Raw genomic sequence first — 18176 nt, forward strand, 5'->3', positions numbered from 1 at the left:
GATAGAACCTATGGCCGAAGGATAGGGAATGACTTTCATTTTCTCTCTATCTTTTGCAGTGGTCGGGCATTGAGTCTGACTCAACTTCACACCTTGTAACACGGGCAAGAACCCTTTCTTTGTTTGATCCATTTTGAACTTCTTCAAAACTTTATCAAGGTATGTGCTTTGTGAAAGTCCAATTAAGCGTCTTGATCTATCTCTATAGATCTTGATGCCCAATATATAAGCAGCTTCACCGAGGTCTTTCATTGAAAAATTCTTATTCAAGTATCCTTTTATGCTATTCAGAATTTCAGTATCATTTTCGATCAACAATATGTCATCCACATATAATATCAGAAATGCTACAGAGCTCCCACTCACTTTCTTGTAAATACAGGCTTCTCCAAAAGTCTGTATAAAACCATATGCTTTGATCACACTATCAAAGTGTATATTCCAACTCCGAGATGCTTGCACCAGTCCATAAATGGATCGCTGGAGCTTACACACTTTGTTAGCACCTTTTGGATCAACAAAACCTTCTGGTTGCATCATATACAACTCTTCTTTAAGATGTCCATTAAGGAATGCAGTTTTGACATCCATTTGCCAAATTTCATAATCATAAAATGCGGCAATTGCTAACTTGATTCAGACGGACTTAAGCATCGCTACGGGTGAGAAGGTCTCATCGTAGTCAACTCCTTGAACTTGTCGAAAACCTTTCGCAACAAGTCGAGCTTTGTAGACAGTAACATTACCGTCAGCGTTAGTCTTCTTCTTGAAGATTCATTTATTCTCTATGGCTTGCCGATCATCGGCAAGTCAACCAAAGTCCACACTTTGTTCTCATACATGGATCCCATCTCAGATTTCATGGCCTCAAGCCATTTTGCGGAATCTGGGCACATCATCGCTTCCTCATAGTTTGTAGGTTCGTCATGGTCAAGTAACATGACCTCCAGAACAGGATTACCGTACCACTCTGGTGCGGATCTTAGTCTGGTTGACCTATGAGGTCCGGTAGTAACTTCATCAGAAGTTTCATGATTATCATCATTAGCTTCCTCACTAATTGGTGTAGGAATCACCGAAACTGATTTCTGTGATGAACTACTTTCCAATAAGGGAGCAGGTACACTTACCTCATCAAGTTCTACTTTCCTCCCACTCACTTCTTTCGAGAGAAACCCCTTCTCTAGAAAGGATCCATTCTTAGCAACGAATATCTTGCCTTCAGATCTGTGATAGAAGGTGTACCCAACAGTCTCCTTTGGGTATCCTATGAAGACACATTTCTCCGATTTGGGTTCGAGCTTATCAGGTTGAAGCTTTTTCACATAAGCATCATAGCCCCAAACTTTAAGAAATGACAACTTGGGTTTCTTGCCAAACCACAATTCATAAGGTGTCGTCTCAACAGATTTCTATGGTGCCCTATTTAAAGTGAATGCAGCCGTCTCTAAAGCATAACCCCAAAACGATAGCGGTAAATCAGTAAGAGACATCATAGATCGCACCATATGTAATAAAGTGTTGTTATGATGCTTGGACACACCATTATGCTGTGGTGTTCCAGGTGGCGTGAGTTGCAAAACTATTCCGCATTGTTTCAAATGAAGACCAAACTCATAACTCAAATATTCACCTCCATGATCAGATCGTAGAAACTTAATTTTCTTGTTACGATGATTTTCCACTTCACTCTAAAATTCTTTGAACTTTTCAAATGTTTCAGACTTATGTTTCATTAAGTAGACATACCCATACCTGCTCAAATCATCCGTGAAGGTCAGAAAATAACGATACCCGCCACGAGCATCAACACTCATCGGACCACATACACCAGTATGTATTATTTCCAATAAATCTGTTGCTCGTTCCATTGTTCTGGAGAACGGAGTTTTAGTCATCTTGCCCATGAGGCATGGTTCGCAAGCATCAAGTGATTCATAATCAAGTGATTCCAAAAGCCCATCAGCATGGAGTTTCTTCATGCGCTTTACACCAATATGACCTAAACAATAGTGCCACAAATAAGTTGCACTATCATTATTAAACTTATATCTTTTGGCTTCAATACTATGAATATGTGTATCACTACTATAAAGATTTAGTAAAAATAGACCACTCATCAAGGGTGCATGACCATAAAAGATATTACTCATATAAATAGAACAACCATTATTTTCTGATTTAAATGAATAACCGTCTCGCATTAAACAAGATCCAGATATAATGTTCATGCTTAACGCTGGCACCAAATAACAATTATCCAGGTCTAAAACTAATCCCGAAGGTAGAGGTAGAGGTAGCGTCTCGACGGCGATCACATCGAGTTTGGAACCATTTCCCACGTGCATCGTCACCTCGTCCTTAGCCAAGCTTCGCTTAATCTGTAGCCCCTGTTTCGAGTTGCAAATATTAGAAACAGAACCAGTATCAAATACCCAGGCGCTACTGTGAGCATTAGTAAGGTACACATCAATAACATGTATATCAAATATACCTTTCACTTTGCCATCCTTCTTATCCGCCAAATACTTGGGGCAGTTCCACTTCCAGTGACCAATCCCTTTGTAGTAGAAGCACTCAGTCTCAGGCTTAGGTCCAGACTTGGCTTCTTCACTTGAGCAGCAACTTGCTTTCCGTTCTTCTTGAAGTTCCCCTTCTTCCCTTTGCCCTTCTTCTTGAAACTGGTGGTCTTGTTGACCATCAATACTTGATGCTTGTCGGAGTAATGGGCCACGGGTAGCCAAACCCGAGTCCCTGAGCCTTTCAAGACATCGGGGCTGGCTGCGCCCCTCAAAGACACCAAGAAGAAGTGTCGCCTTCTGGTGGCCAGCTGTCCCAAGCGGCCGGCTGCCGGAAGGCGGCCGAGTTCAAGAAGGCGGCTCCAAGACGGGCCGACTTCTTGCGGGAAGCCTCCAGAGAGGCTGGCTCCTAGCAGGCGGCCCACCGCGCCCTCGGAGTCTGCGCTCTCATTTGAGAAGATGAGACATGGTGAGGCTACAATGTAGCCCATCCCCCCCCCATATCCAGGGCCGGGCGTGGCCACAATGCTCCGTATAGGCGGAGATCTCTGCCTGTACGTGGCACTGTTGCCACTCTGTCCCTGACGTCCTTGCTGGCAGGCAAGGCCCTGTTCCACGGCGACCTGTCGGTACGGCCTGCAGGTGGCGGGCCCTACTGGGCAGCGAGAGCCCGGGAGTCGGCGGAGGCCTGACCAGTTGGACCTGAGGGAGGCTGGCTCCTAGCAGGCGGCCTGTTCCTCCCTTGGGGCCCGCGCAACATTAACCAGATGAGACCCGGAGTGGCTACAGTGATCTCCCACCAGGCGGCGGGACTGTAGCCACGCTCCCCTGACCAAGTATGCGTCATTAGCACCATAGCTATAGTAATTAGCGGCCGACAAGACCCGCAAGCGACGGGAGCGGCCTGTCGGCTCCGTACTAGACCAGTCGGCAGGGCCCACCAGGCAGCGGGCCCCAGCAGCCGGCGGGGAAGCCGGCGACCAGAGACACCGACAGCCGGGTCCTACACCCAGCCAGATTACCATTGTACCCCTGGGGGTAGGCCTATATAAACCCCCCAGGGCACCCATGCAAAGGGTTCCCCAATCTGTTAGAACTAGACTCATACCTAGAGGAAGGAGAGAGCGTGCCTGCCTTCTTCCACCTCTAGCATACAGCTTGAGGAGCACCCTTGTACTCACTAGTGCCTTAGTGATCATGCGGAGACCCCGCAGAGCAGGACTAGGGGTGTTATCTCCTAGGAGAGCCCCGAACCTGGGTAAAGTACATCAGCATTCGTGTCTACGCCTCATCCCGCTTCCAGGCACCGGTAACGTTCTACTCGCTCCCACCATGATAAGCCATCCATTGGCATATGTCGCACCTAACCCCCGACATTTGGCGCCCACCATGGGGTGAGGTGCACCATCTCCCGGAGACCTGTTCAGGACGGGAACCTTGTTCCTTCCTGGCGAGCACAGCCAGCCCGGCACGCCAGACGGCGTCTGCGCCGACGCGCTGCACGGCGCGGAGGTCGCCTGTGCGGCGAGCTGCCTCGCCGATCTTGTTGGCGAGATTCGCCTTTCCAACGAGCCCATGTCTGATGCGGGCACGGAAGGCCCCGAGAGCCGCCTCGTCAGCCTCCTCGATCAGCTCCATGTCGCCAGCGAGCCTGCTGTGGACTTGGAGTCGGTTGGCCCCACCAACCCGATGCTTGTCGACTCCGACACGGCGTCGCTTGACGCGTTCCCCATCAACGTGGTGGTCTATGATGAACCGCCTCCTCGCGCGGACAGCGGCGGCAGGACCGTCACTGAGGTGCTCGTCATCAGCCACGGCGAGTGCTCTGGCGAAGGTGGCCAGGATCCGTTGCAGGCAGCAATGCAAGACCTAACTACGCCCATCCCGGAAGACGCTGGAGGCACGTCGTGTCCAGCTTGTCGAAAGCGCCAATCGGCTGGCCAGCATGAGACACCTTTTGGAGGCCTACCAGCATGAGATGGACTGTGCCGTCGGCGGCACGTCGGCTCCTGGTGGGCCTAGCCGCATTGGCCCGATCCGGCAGCATGGCGCGACCATCGCCAGTATGTTTGGGACAGATCGTCCCGTCTATGCCACACCTGCAGAAAACATACGAGCTACCCAGGCGGCAGCGGACGAGCTAGACAAGCTCGAGGGCGACGAGCGTTGCCACATGGCGGAGCGCGTCCAGCAGCTCCTTGACGCGGCTGCTAAGCAGCAAGAGGCCGGATGCCGCGCTGAAGCGCCCAAACGGTGAAACGATGATCCGCCTCCTCGCCGGGACCAAGGCGCGACATCCCGGTCGTCGACTGGTGGCGTCCGCGATAGGAGGAACAAGGAGCTGGCTGCCAGCCACAGCCGGACTCGCATCACCATCGAGCGCGACCAAGACGGCCGCCCAAGAACAGTGCGACGACGAGACGACTGTCCGCCTTCCCCTCCCCGTAGGGATAGGCGCATTTCCCCGGCGCCTGTTGACCACCCGACACTCGGCGACTGCCTCGGTCGTCGAGAAGGAGTCAGAGAGAACGACGCATGCCACCAGATCGACCGCCTCAACCGATCCCTGGCGCTAGAAGAAGAAGATGAGCTGTGTCCACCTTGTTTTGGCCCCGCAATCAAGATGAGCCCTTACCTAAAGGGTTCATGCTCCCGAGAGATACACCCAAGTACACCGGCTCTGTGAAGCTGGAGGACTGGCTGGTCGACTACTCCACGGCCGTCAGCATCGCCAATGGCAAAAAGCGCGTTGCCGTGAAGTACGTTCCGCTCATGCTCCAGGGCACATCCCGGACGTGGCTGAACAGCCTGAAGCCCCGCAGCATCAACAGCTGGGTTGATTTCACTGAAGCCTTCATCCGCAACTTCACTAGCACGTACAAGCAGCCGCCCAAGCCTCGCCAGCTCTCCTTATGCGTCCAAGGCCCCACCGAGTCGACTCGTGACTACCTCACGTGCTGGGCCGAGCTGCGCAACTCCTGCGAAGGCGTGCATGAGGTGCAGGCCATCAAGTACTTCACTGCCGGGTGCCGAGAAGGCACCCTCCTCAAGTATCGGCTTCTCCGTGACGAGCCGACGACCCTCGACGAACTGCTGATCATAGCAGACAAGTACGCCACAGCCGACTCCTCCATGAAGGCGGAAATCAAAGTTGATGTGTTTGGCAAGGCGGCTCCTCAAGCTCCTCGGACCCCGGCTGGCGACACCAGTCGGTGCCAACAACTGAATGACAATAAGCGCAAGGCCGCGCTGCCGGTTTCCACCAGCCGGCAGGTGGCAACAGTCGATGATCGGCAGCCAGAAGGGCAACCTCCACCCAAGCGTCAGAAGGGTGGCAAGACCAACTGGTTGCCCGCCTTCTCGTACTAGCATACTCTCGATGCACCCTGCAAGTTCCACAGCGGCGCGAAGCCGTCCAACCACACCACTCGGAAATGTCACTTGCTCACCAGGATCGCCAAAGGAGATGGACTCCAGCCTCCTCCGCCTGCCGGACTGCCGCCTCCCCCTCCCCAGCAGCCGGTGGTTCGGCCAGTCGGCGCCGTACAGGATGAATACCCTGAAGAGCATGGAGCTTATGTCGTGTTCACCAGCGTGGCCGACGATAGGCACAGTAGATGGCAGCGATGGCAAGAAGTAAATGCAGTCGCATCAGAGACCCCTGAGTTCATGCATTGGTCTGAGAAGCCCATCAGCTGGAGCAGAGCTGACCACCCGGAGGTGATGCCCAATCCTGGTTCTTATGCCCTGGTTTTGGATGCCACTTTCACCACAAAGAGGCGGGCTGCTTGCTTCTCCCGAGTCCTGATAGATGGCGGCAGCAGCATCAACATCCTGTACCTTGACACTATAGAGAAGTTAGGAATCAAACAGAGACAGCTCCAGCCCAATCGGACTGTATTCCATGGCATAGTTCCTGGCCTTTCCTACTCACCAATCGGCAAGACTCAAATTGATGTCCTCTTCGGAGATGAAGAGCACTTTCACCGAGAGCCAGTCTGGTTTGAGGTGGTGGACCTCGAGAGCCCTTATCATGCACTGCTTGACCGGCCTGCTCTGGCCAAGTTCATGGCGGTCCCCCACTATGTCTACCTCAAGATGAAGATGCCAAGCACCAAGGGAATCCTAACCATAACTGGGGACTACAAGAAGTCGACCGCCTGCGCAGCATACAGCAGCCGGCTAGCCGAGTCCCTCGTGATTGCGGCTGAAAAGCGGCTCCTTGACCGGGTTGTGGCAATGCAGGAAAGATGCCAAAATGTCACCCAACCCCAAGGAGTCGGAAGATGAGGGCTCATTCAAGCCAGCCAAAGAAAAAAAGAAGATACCCTTGGACCCGGAACACCCGGAGAGCCACGCTGTCATAGGTGCGAACCTTGACAGCAAATAGGAAAGCGAGCTCGTCGATTTCCTCCATGAGAATCAGGACATCTTTGCATGGTCTCCCAAGGACATGCCAGTGTTCCAACGGATTTCGCCGAGCACAAGCTACATCTCCGACCTGAAGCCAAACCATTCAGGCAGCCCTTGCGCCGCCTGTCAGAGGAAAAGAGAAGAGTTGCTGGAGAAGAGATAGCCCGGCTTCTAGCGGCCGTCTTCATCATGGAGGTGTTCTTTCCCGAATGGTTAGCCAACCCAGTACTCGTGCTGAAGAAGAATAAGCAATGGCGCATGTGTATTGATTATACCAGCCTCAACAAAGCTTGCCCCAAAGATCCATTCGCTTTGCCAAGAATTGACCAAGTAATTGACTACACAGCCGGATGCAAGCTGTTGAGCTTTTTGGACACATACTCAGGGTATCATCAGATCAAGCTGAACCCGGCCGACAGGCTGAAGACCGCCTTCATCACGCCATTCGGAGCCTTCTGTTACCTGACCATGACGTTCGGCTTGAGAAATGCCGGCGCCATGTTTCAGCGTTGCATGCAGAAGTGTCTCCTCAAGCAGCTCGGCAGAAATGCCCACGTTTATGTGGACGATGTTGTGGTGAAGACGGAGAAGCGCAGAATGCTGCTGGAAGACCTCAATGAGACCTTTGAAAACTCACGCCGATTTCAGATCAAGCTCAACCCGGAGAAATGCGTCTTTGGAGTACCAGCCGGCCAGCTTCTTGGCTTCTTGGTCTCAGAACGCGGCATAGAGTGTAACCCTGTGAAGATCAAGGCCATCGAGAGGATGGAGGTGCCCACCCGACTGCTGGACATGCAGAAATTCACCGGCTGCTTGGCATCCATCAGCCGTTTCATCAGTCGGCTGGGCAAGAAGGCTCTTCCCCTGTACCAGCTCATGAAGAAGACCACTTTTTTCGAGTGGAACGACAAGGCAGATGAAGCCTCTCTCTAGCTCAAGAAGATGCTGACCACTCCGCCTGTCCTGGCGGCTCCGACTGCTAAGGAGCCCATGCTTCTCTACATCGCCGCCACCAGCCGGGTGGTCAGCACAGTCATAGTTGTGGAACGCAAGGAAGAAGGCAAAGCACTACCGGTGTAGAGGCCAGTGTATTACCAGAGTGAAGTGCTGTCCGCCTCCAAGCAGAACTACCTGCACTATCAGAAGATGTGGATAGAAGCCAAACCAATTAAGAAGTTGAATGGTCCGACTGTTGTGACTTTTATTGCCGACATCACCATCCGGTATGGAATACCACACAGCATCATCACCGACAACGGCACAAACTTTGCCAAAGGCGCCTTGGCCTATTTCTGCGTGACGCAGGGCATCCGACTGGACTTAGCGTCTGTTGCCCATCCGCAGTCAAACGGCCAAGTGGAGCGAGCAAATGTCCTCATTTTGTCCAGCATCATGCCCCGACTGGTCGAGTCTCTGAAGCGCTCGGCCGACTGCTGGCTCGACGAGCTGCCGGTCGTCCTCTAGATCCTGCGCACAACTCCGAACAAGTCAACCGGCTTCACGCCCTTCTTCCTCGTCTACGGTGCCGAAGCCGTCATCCCGACGGACATAGAATTCGACTCCCTTCGAGTCACCATGTACACCAAAGAGGAGGCAAGAGAAGCACGAGAAGACGGCGTCGATCTACTAGAAGAGGGCCGGCTGCTGGAACTCAGCCGGTCCACCATCTACCAACAGAGTCTACGCTGATACTACAACTGGAAGGTCAAGCCAAGATCCTTCCAAGAGGGAGACCTTGTGCTCCGGTTGATCCAGCGAACACCCGGCCAGCACAAGCTCTCGGCACCTTGGGAAGGCCCCTTCATCATCAGCAAGGTGTTGGGCAATGACTCCTACTACCCGATCGATGCTCAGAAGCCTCGAGCACGCAAAAGAGACGACTCCAGCAAGGAGACGGAACGACCATGGAATGCAAACCTCCTCCGAAGGTTTTACAGTTAATGCAGTATGTACCAAGCCAACTTTTGTATTAAGTATGAAGACTCCGGGTCCCCCGAGAAGAAGCTCGGGGACTGCCCTCCTTTATCTATATGATAAAGTATTATGCCTATGAATGTGTTAGTCCGCCTGGCACCGGTTTCGACCAGTCGACCCGGGGGCTCGCCACCTTGTACTATGTAATGCTTCCACCAGCCGGACAAGTAATGTGTTGGCACTTAAGCCCTCTCCTACCAAAGTCGTAGCTCGCAGAGCGGCTACCCGGTAGGCAGGAGTCAAAGGCAGGAAAGGGTGCCCACATGAAAAATGGCTAAGGACCCAAAAGCATGTGCATAGTTCAAGCCGGCTCCTCGCCTCACCGACCGGCTGCCGCGCAGCCGGCTCGCCGGCTTCTACTTAAATTGCTAAACGCTCTAGTCAGCTAAGTACTTTCCTTCCCAAAGTGGCTAAGTACTTGACCCAGCCACAGTCTGCAGAGCGGCTGTCCGGCTGGCAAGACGACAACTGAGGGAGGGCGGCAAAGGAAAAAGGCCAAGGAGCAGAAAGCAAGAAGAGATAGAACTCGGCAAAAATACTTACATAACAAAAGGCCCTTGGCCAACATTCAACAGAAGTTTGAAATACACACCACGGGTGGAATTGTGCGAAGCTAATAAAGTTCGTCGAGACTGATAAGCAGGTAAAAGCAAAGATAAATTGGCAGCCTAGGGAGCAGCAAACGGGTTCGGCGGAACGGTGGAGTCGGTGGTGCCGGTTGGTGGAGCGGCCAGCTGGTCAGTCTCCGCTTGGTTGCCTTCAGCAGAAGTCGGCTCGCTCTGGCATGGCTCATTGCTGGAGGCACGGTCGAGCTGAGGTTGGCTGTCTGCTTCGACCTTTGGCCCTTCCCCTTCACCTTCCTCCTCTTGCTCGTCTTCTCCCTCATCGCTGGAGTCGATCACTTCGGCCGAGTCCTCGCCATCCTCCGGGTTCAGCCCGAACCACTCTGGTGGCACCTCGGCACCATTCTCAGCCAGCTCCAGGACGAAGACGTTGGTGTTGGTGTACTCGGCGATCGCCGCCACCCGCTTTGTGAGATCACGCTCCACCGCCACCAGCTCCTCCTGGGCCTCCTGTCGAAACATGGTCAACTGGGCTAGATCTAGCCCAGGGTACCATGCCTTGACGAACTCCAGGGCCCGGCGTGCGCCAGCCCGGGCCGAGGAGCCCTTCCAAGCCTCAAGACGGTCGGCCGCCACTTCCAGTCAGTGGGCGGTCCGGATGGGATTGCGTGGAGCCGACATGTCTGGCCACAGGGCGGAGATCGCCTGGGCCCCAACACGCTGAAGGCGGCACAACATCCGATGAGCCAGCCGAAGGCAGGCCTGGATGCTGAGTAGCTGCTCACTAAGGGATCGGGAGGCGTTGGCAGTAATATGCGCTCCTTCCACCCTCCGTTCCTCGCGATAGGCCTCGATGGCCTGGTTGGCAGCGCCGGAGTGGCCAGGGAAGAAGTCTGCACAAGCAGAAAGCAAGTGAGGCAGAAGCCGGAAGCTAGAAGCCGGCCTGGTCAGCTGCCGGCAAATCAAAGAAAGAGGAAGTGAGGGAGTCCTGGATTAGGGGGTGTTCGGATAGCCGGACTATACCTTCAGCCGGACTCCTGGACTATGAAGATATAAGATTGAAGACTTCGTCCCGTGTCCGGATGGGACTTTCCTTGGCGTGGAAGGCAAGCTTGGCGATGCGATATTCAAGATCTCCTACCATTGTAACCGACTCTGTGTAACCCTAACCCTATCCGGTGTCTATATAAACCGGAGGGTTGTAGCCCGTAGAGAATCAACTCCATACACAATCATACCATAGGCTAGCTTCTAGGGTTTAGCCTCCTTGATCTCATGGTAGATCTACTCTTGTACTACCCATATCTTCAATATTAATCAAGTAGGAGTAGGGTTTTACCTCCATCGAGAGGGCCCGAACCTGGGTAAAACAAAGTGTCCCCAGTCTCCTGTTACCATCCGGCCTAGACGCACAGTTCGGGACCCCCTACCCGAGATCCGCCGGTTTTGACACCGACATTGGTGCTTTCATTGAGAGTTCCTCTGTGTCGTCACCTTTAGGCCCGATGGCTCATCCGATCATCAACAACAATGCAGTCCAGGGTGAGACTTTTCTTCCCGGACAGATCTTCGTCTTCGGCGGCTTCGCACTACGGACCAATTCGCTTGGCCACCTTGAGCAGATCGAAAGCTACGCCCCTGGCCATCAGGTCAGGTTTGGAAGCCTAAACTACACGGCTGATATCCGCGGGGACTTGATCTTCGACGGATTCGAGCCACAGCCAAGCGCGCCGCACTGTCTCGATGGGCATGATATAGCTCTGCCACCGAACAGCGCCTTGGAGGCCGCACACGCATCGGTTCCGACCATTGATTCAGAGCCTACTGCACCGATCGAGGATCAGCGGTTGGACGCCGCCTCAGGGGCTGCGATCTCAGAGGCGATCGAGCCGAACTCCAGCCCCGCACTCCGCATGGCCCGTGACTCCGAGGAGCCGGATTCCTCTCCGAACTTCGAGCCTCCCGCACCCCTGCCGATCGAATCCGGTTGGGCGCCGATCAAGGAGTTCACCGCCGCGGACATCTTTCATCACTCGCCCTTCGGTGACATCCTGAATTCCCTAAAGTCTCTCTCTTTATCAGGAGAGCCCTGGCCGGATTACGGTCAGCGAGGATGGGATACGGATGACGAAGAAATTCAAAGCCCACCCACCACCCACTTGGTAGCCACTGTCGACAATTTAAATGACGTGCTCAACTTCGACTCCGGAGACATCGACAGCATGGATGACGATGCAGGAGATACTGACGAACCAACGCCCATAGGGCATTGGACAGCCACCTCATCTCACGATGTGTTCATGGTGGACACCCCTAAAGGAAGCGACAACGAGGAAAAAGGGGATGGGACGAGAGATCGACCCCCCAAAAAGCAATCAAAGCGTCGGCGTAAACGCCGACCCAAGCTCCGCCTTGACAAAAACCCAGCCGTAGAGCAGGACGAGCCGGTGGATGACGAGCAGGCCTTAGAGCAACCGTCCGAACAAAGAAACACGGATAGAGAAACCAAACATCCCTCCTCCGGTGAAAACGGCGACCTCACGCCGAAGAAACCTACGGAGCAGAAGAATCTCCATGAGAGGCTCGTTGCAACTGCACGAAGCCTAAAGAAGCAGAAGAAGAAGCTAAAAACAGCGGAAGACGCACTTCGAATCAGATGGAGTAAAGTAATCAATACCACAGATAAGTATGGCGACAGTCGCCGCACTAAAAGCTATCCGAAAAGAAAGCTACTGCCTGAATTCGACGAAGAGGCCCTAGAGCCCCCGCATTCAAAAAATGAAAAAGCCACACGGTCGGATAGACGACCCCATAAAGCGGCAAGCGGCGCCGCACCTAAATCGGCATGCGACCCTCTTAAGGATTTTCATCATGGCCCAGTCAGGTCCATTTACGGGCCAAGAAAGCAAGCTCTCGTAAGCAACGCTATGAAGCCATCATCAGAATTCGGCACACCCTGATACAGGGGCACCGCACACCCTCTATGTTTCACCGATGAGGTCCTGGACTATGAATTCCCAGAGGGATTCAAACCCGTAAACATAGAGGCATATGATGGAACAACAGACCCTGGAGTCTGGATCGAGGATTATATCCTCCACATACACATGGCTAGAGGAGACGATCTCCACGCCATAAAATATCTACCCCTTAAGCTTAAAGGGCCAGCCCGGCATTGGCTTAAAAGCCTTCCAGAAAACACAATTGGAAGCTGGGAAGAGCTCGAGGATGCTTTCCGAGCAAACTTTCAAGGGACCTATGTCCATCCCCCGGATGCAGACGATCTTAGTCACATAACTCAACAACCCGGAGAATCAGCTCGGCAGTTCTGGAATAGATTCCTCACTAAAAAGAATCAGATAGTCGACTGTCCGGACGCTGAAGCCTTAGCAGCTTTCAGGCATAATGTCCGAGACGAATGGCTCGCCAGACACCTCGGCCAAGAGAAGCCAAGAACAATGGCCGCACTAACAAGCCTCATGACCCGCTTTTGTGCAGGGGAGGACAGTTGGTTGGCAAGGTGCAGCCCCAGCAATCCAAGTACATCCGAAACTAGGGATGGAAACGGAAAACCGCGACGCAACAAGGACCGTTGCTGGACTAAGGACAAAAATCTGAAGAGCACGGCAGTCAATGCCGGATTCAAAGGCTCACGACAAAATCAGGAAAAATCGCCCCCCCCCCCAAGATAACAGGGACGATCCATCCAACCTAAATAAAATCCTGGACAGGATATGTCAGATACACAGTACTCCCCGGAAGCCTGCTAACCATACCCACAGGGACTGTTGGGTTTTCAAACAATCCGGCAGAATCAATGCCGAACACAAGGGGCTAGACACGCTAAGCGAAGACGAGGACGAACCCCAAAAGCAGAGCACCAGGAAACAAAAGAACTTCCCACAAGAAGTAAAAACAGTGAACTCACTTCACATAACAAAACGTGCGGCGCCCGTAAAGGTACGCACCACACGGCCCAAAGGGTCCTGCCACTGGTTGTCAAAACCGATCATCTTCGATCAGCTAGATTATTCTAGGAATATCAAGAATGTAGGCTGGACTGCCTTGATACTCGATCCAATAATTGGCGGACTCAAGTTTTCAAATGTCCTTATGGACGGCGGCAGTGGACTAAACCTGATATATCAGGATACAATCCAACACATGGGGATAAACCCAGCAAGAATCCGCCGTAGTAAAACCTCCTTTCAAGGGGTAATACCTGGTCCGGACACCCATTGTATGGGTTTTCTCCGGCTCACAGTCACATTCGGCTCTGCCGATAACCTCCGCCGCGAAAAGCTGACCTTCCATATTGTCCCGTTCTCAAGTCGCCATCAAGCACTACTGGGACGCGAAGCTTTCGCTCGCTTTAACGCAATACCGCATTATGCATCTCTTATGCTCAAGATGCCCGGTCCACGAGGCATCATCTCTTTGAAGGGGAAGCACTAAAGTGCGCCTCCCCAAGCGGAGGACTATGCGGCCGCTTTAACAGCCCCACGGCAAAATGGCCTCACCGGCCAATAAACTTCGAAATAGGTCATTCAAGACCACGAACACGGACAAACGAGTTCGGTGCAAAATCATCATTGATGCAGGCCTAGAAGCCATATACCCCCGCACTAGGGGCTCCACGCATATACAATAAGAGACAATAAAGCTCAATCTCATATATCTTACTTTATACTTTGCTTATTTTAAGCTTTTCTGGCGCGACCCGTTTTAAATTCAGTTCCTCTCTTTTACAGATGAACGTCGTGCGACGCCCGTCCAGGATACGGCACAACGGAGACACAGGCACAAACGTGCAGTAGGGATCCATCCTAAAGGATTCTTTTTAGATTAAGACCCTGCGTAAACCTTTTTTACTGTCTCTCGTTGCTACACATCCCCTGGTTTTTTCCTTTCTGTTATAACCAAGGAGGAGGCTGGCGTCTTGGCATGTGGCCATGTCAGTTTTTTTGCACGTACCTGGACACTAGGGGCTTTTTTAATAAAGAGTGTTGTTTCGCCCGCACTCATAAAGACCGAACACCTTAGGGAGTGTTCGGCGTCGCGAGTTTTGGCATTATATGCATCAGCTCCGAATCATGTCTTTGGTCAAATGTTGGGTTGCCCGGCTCCTGAGTTCGGCTACCTTACGTTCCGCTCTATCGGCTAAGGTAGCACCAGGAGAACTACTGCGATTGTGCCCCCGTTCGGCCAGGGCGAGCACCTCAGTAGAGAAAGCCGAAAACTGACTGTCATGATGTAGCGTGAGACTGGTCAGCCACTCGATGACCTATCGGAATCTATCGGATTCCTCCGCTTTAACGAAGGACCGCTTCCTGGTCAGGCACATACGCGCCCCGAATTCGGACGAGCGCAGTTGCCACAAAGGAGCTACCTAAAGCGTCTCATTGTCAAACTCCTAAGGCTAAGTGAAAGTGTTAAAGCATTATAGTCCGGTTGCCTGGCCCGCTGCGCTATCACCTCCTTTGTAGGACCAAGACGTTGGGTTAAGTGTGAAAATGCGTCTTCTGCGAGCACCCCCGCACTATGTGCGTGGGGGCTGAAGCCAACGACTGCCATCTTTCAGATTCTGTATATATATATATATCTTAAAACGGCCTCATAGAAGGTGTTCACAATACTTGAAGGCACAAGTATAAAAAAGGCCACTACAGTTTATCAAAATACTACTTTTCAATTGCATATGCTATCATAACATAGCATCTTTCGAGCACTGCGTCTCTATTACACGAGCGCCTTCAAGGACTTCCTGAAAATAGTGCTCGGAAGGTACTAGGCTTTTGTCCGAATCTCAGGACGCAACAACGGTGGTCTCCATTCCTGCCCAGTATGTCTTAACACGGGCAAGGGCCATCCTTGCGCCCTCTATGCATGCTGACCTCTTCATTGCATTAATACGCGGCACCGCGTCAAGGAATTGCTGCACCAAGCTGAAATAACTCTTCGGCTCCGATCTCCCAGGCCACAGATGACCCATGACGTACTTCATGGCGAGTTCGGACAATCTATTCAGCTCGGCCCATTGAGCCAGGCGATCGTCCACTGACAGTGGACGCTCTGGATTATGGAACTGTGACCAGAAAAGCTTTTCCACTTCGCGGTCTTCCAGATCTCAAAAGTGTTCGGTCACATCAGCAGCACTTGCTGCCAAATCCAGATAGGTGTCCTCCACACTCCACATCCGGTCCAACGGAGCAAACTTCGGATCACAAACCTTCCTCCGCAGCATAAAGGGCTTTCCAGCCGCAATCTGTTCGACCTGACGCAACTCCTCTTTCGCAGCTCTCATCACAGAGCGAGCGTCCTTAGCATCGACAACGGCCTTCTCTAAGTCCGTCTGTCTTGCCCGATCTTCTTTCTCAAGAAGTTGGCAACGGTCTGCAGTGCTCTTTAACTTCTCGGCCATCTCGGCCATCTCTTCTCTGCTTCGGCAGTGAGCAGCCTGTTCGGCTCTCAGCTCTTCAAGGGCCTTCTTGGCAGCCGCATCGCTTTTTCCGGCTTGCTCCTTCGCTCGGGCAAGTTCTGCCCTAAGATTTTCCACGGCGGCCGTACCATCTGCGTCAAGCACACACATTGTAAGACACTAGCATGAAGCTCCTCTTACCTGATGCCGCCCGAAGAATTACATACCTTGAGCCTCATCAGGCCGCTTGTTGACAAGCGCGATGTCGGCATCTGCCACGTCCAGCTGCCGCTTTAGTTCGGCAACATCATCAGTTCGGTTTGATTCCGGACACCTCGCCACCTACATTCAAAGGCGACATCTTAGACCTGGGATTATGATCCTCTACGTGCCGTCATTTCTTGACAACACGCAGAGTCTTAGGGGCTACTATCTACACAGGGCGCATCTTATTTATGCGCAACTGACAAAAGTGTACATTATCTAACGTACCTCAAAACCCGTCAGTAAACTTTTGACGGCCTCATGCAATCCGCTTACTGTAGATGAAATCCTTTCAATCACCATGCCCATCAAGGCACGGTGCTCTTCTGAGATAGAAGCTCGCCCCAGCAGAATCTTTAGTTCTTCCGGCCGAGCACCAGACGGTGCCGGACTTGTCATATGGCCTCTTTCAAAGACCGGACGCGGAGGACTTCGGGGGGCCGCACTGCCACCTCCCATCCCAGTGGATTCGGAGAAACCCTCCGCGACGACACCTCAGGGTCGCCCGCCTCGCTGGGCGGCACGGCAGAGGGAGGCGTTCCGCTCTCCATCATTTCCGGAAGAAGATCCCCCGAAGACGAGCTCTGCTGCGAAGGACTAAGGTCCAATCTACAAGGTAAAATTTCGGTTAATCTTCTCAGATATAAAATCAAGGATTTCTCTCATCCCTCAAAAGGAAAATCTTTTCTCCACTTACGGCTCACTGGAGGGATGATCCCCTTGAGGGCGTAGTCCGGCCAAGGAACTCCCTGGCGTCGGACCCTCCGACGAGGATTTTCTCCCCCGTTTTGAGGCCATGGTTTCCGGGTTGTCAGAGGCGGCTCTCTTCTTCCCCTTAGGAGAGGAATTGTCGGTTCCTCCCTTCGGAGCAGCCTCCTTCGAGGAGGCCATAGCTTCCTTGTCCTCCCCCTCCAAAGGCATTATCTCCAGCATCCTGACCAACACGGGATCTGGCCTGGTTTCAGGAAGGGGAGCCGGACACCTGATCAGCTTCGCCTTCGCTATCCACTCCTGTTTAAAAGGACGGCTCTTTTAGGGGCAAGTTTATGACAATTATACGGATAGAAGGTCCGGGCACAGGGTTGCTTACTTGAGTATCCGGGCGATGGCAGCTTAGGCATGCGTCCTCGGTTGAGTCCGAACACATCTCTTATGATCCGAAGAACATTCTAAAATCTCTGCGGGCATTGCGCCCATAAAATTCTGGAGAACTCGCGGTCCCTTTGGATTAAACTCCCACAGGCGAAGGGGGCGACGTTTGCCGGGCAATATTCGGCGAATCAGCATAAACTGCATCACCTTGACCAAACTGAGGTCTCCTTCCAAGAGATCCTTAATTCGGCCCTATAACAGGGGCACATCTCTGGGCAAACCCCAATCTAATCCTTTGTTGACCCATGACGCTAGCCGTGGTGGGGGACCCGAGCGAAAGGCAGGAGGCGCCACCCACTTGGCACTCCTGGGAGCGGTGATATAGAACCACTCTCGTTGCCACAAGCCGAGCTCCTCTTGAAAGGAGCCCTCGGGCCATGGAGCATCGGCATTCTTACTGATGACGGCACCTCCGCACTCTGCGTGCCGTCCCTCGATCATCTTCGGCTCCACTCCAAAAGTCTTGAGCCATAAACCGAAGTGAGGAGTAACGCGGAGGAACGCTTCGCACATAATGATGAATGAGGAAATGTGGAGGATGGACTCCGGAGCTAAGTCATGAAATTCCAGCCCGTAGTAAAACGGCAGCCCCCTCACGAAGGGATCCATCGGGAAGCCTAACCCCCGAAGGAAGTGAGACATGAACACTACGCTCTCACCGGGCTGGGGACTGGGAATAGCCTGCCCTTGAGCAGGCAACCTATGCGGAATTTCGGCGGTCAAGAACTTAGCCTCTCTCAACTTTAGCACGTCCTCCTCCGTGACGGAGGAAGGCATCCATCGGCCTTGAAGGTCGGAACCGGACATTGTCGAAAGTCCGAAGCGCCTGGAATCTGAAGCCTAGGGTGATGGAACTCGAGGCGACGGGCGAAC

This window comes from Triticum urartu, chromosome 2 (genome assembly GCF_003073215.2).
Source record: "Triticum urartu cultivar G1812 chromosome 2, Tu2.1, whole genome shotgun sequence".
Lineage (NCBI taxonomy): Eukaryota > Viridiplantae > Streptophyta > Magnoliopsida > Poales > Poaceae > Triticum > Triticum urartu.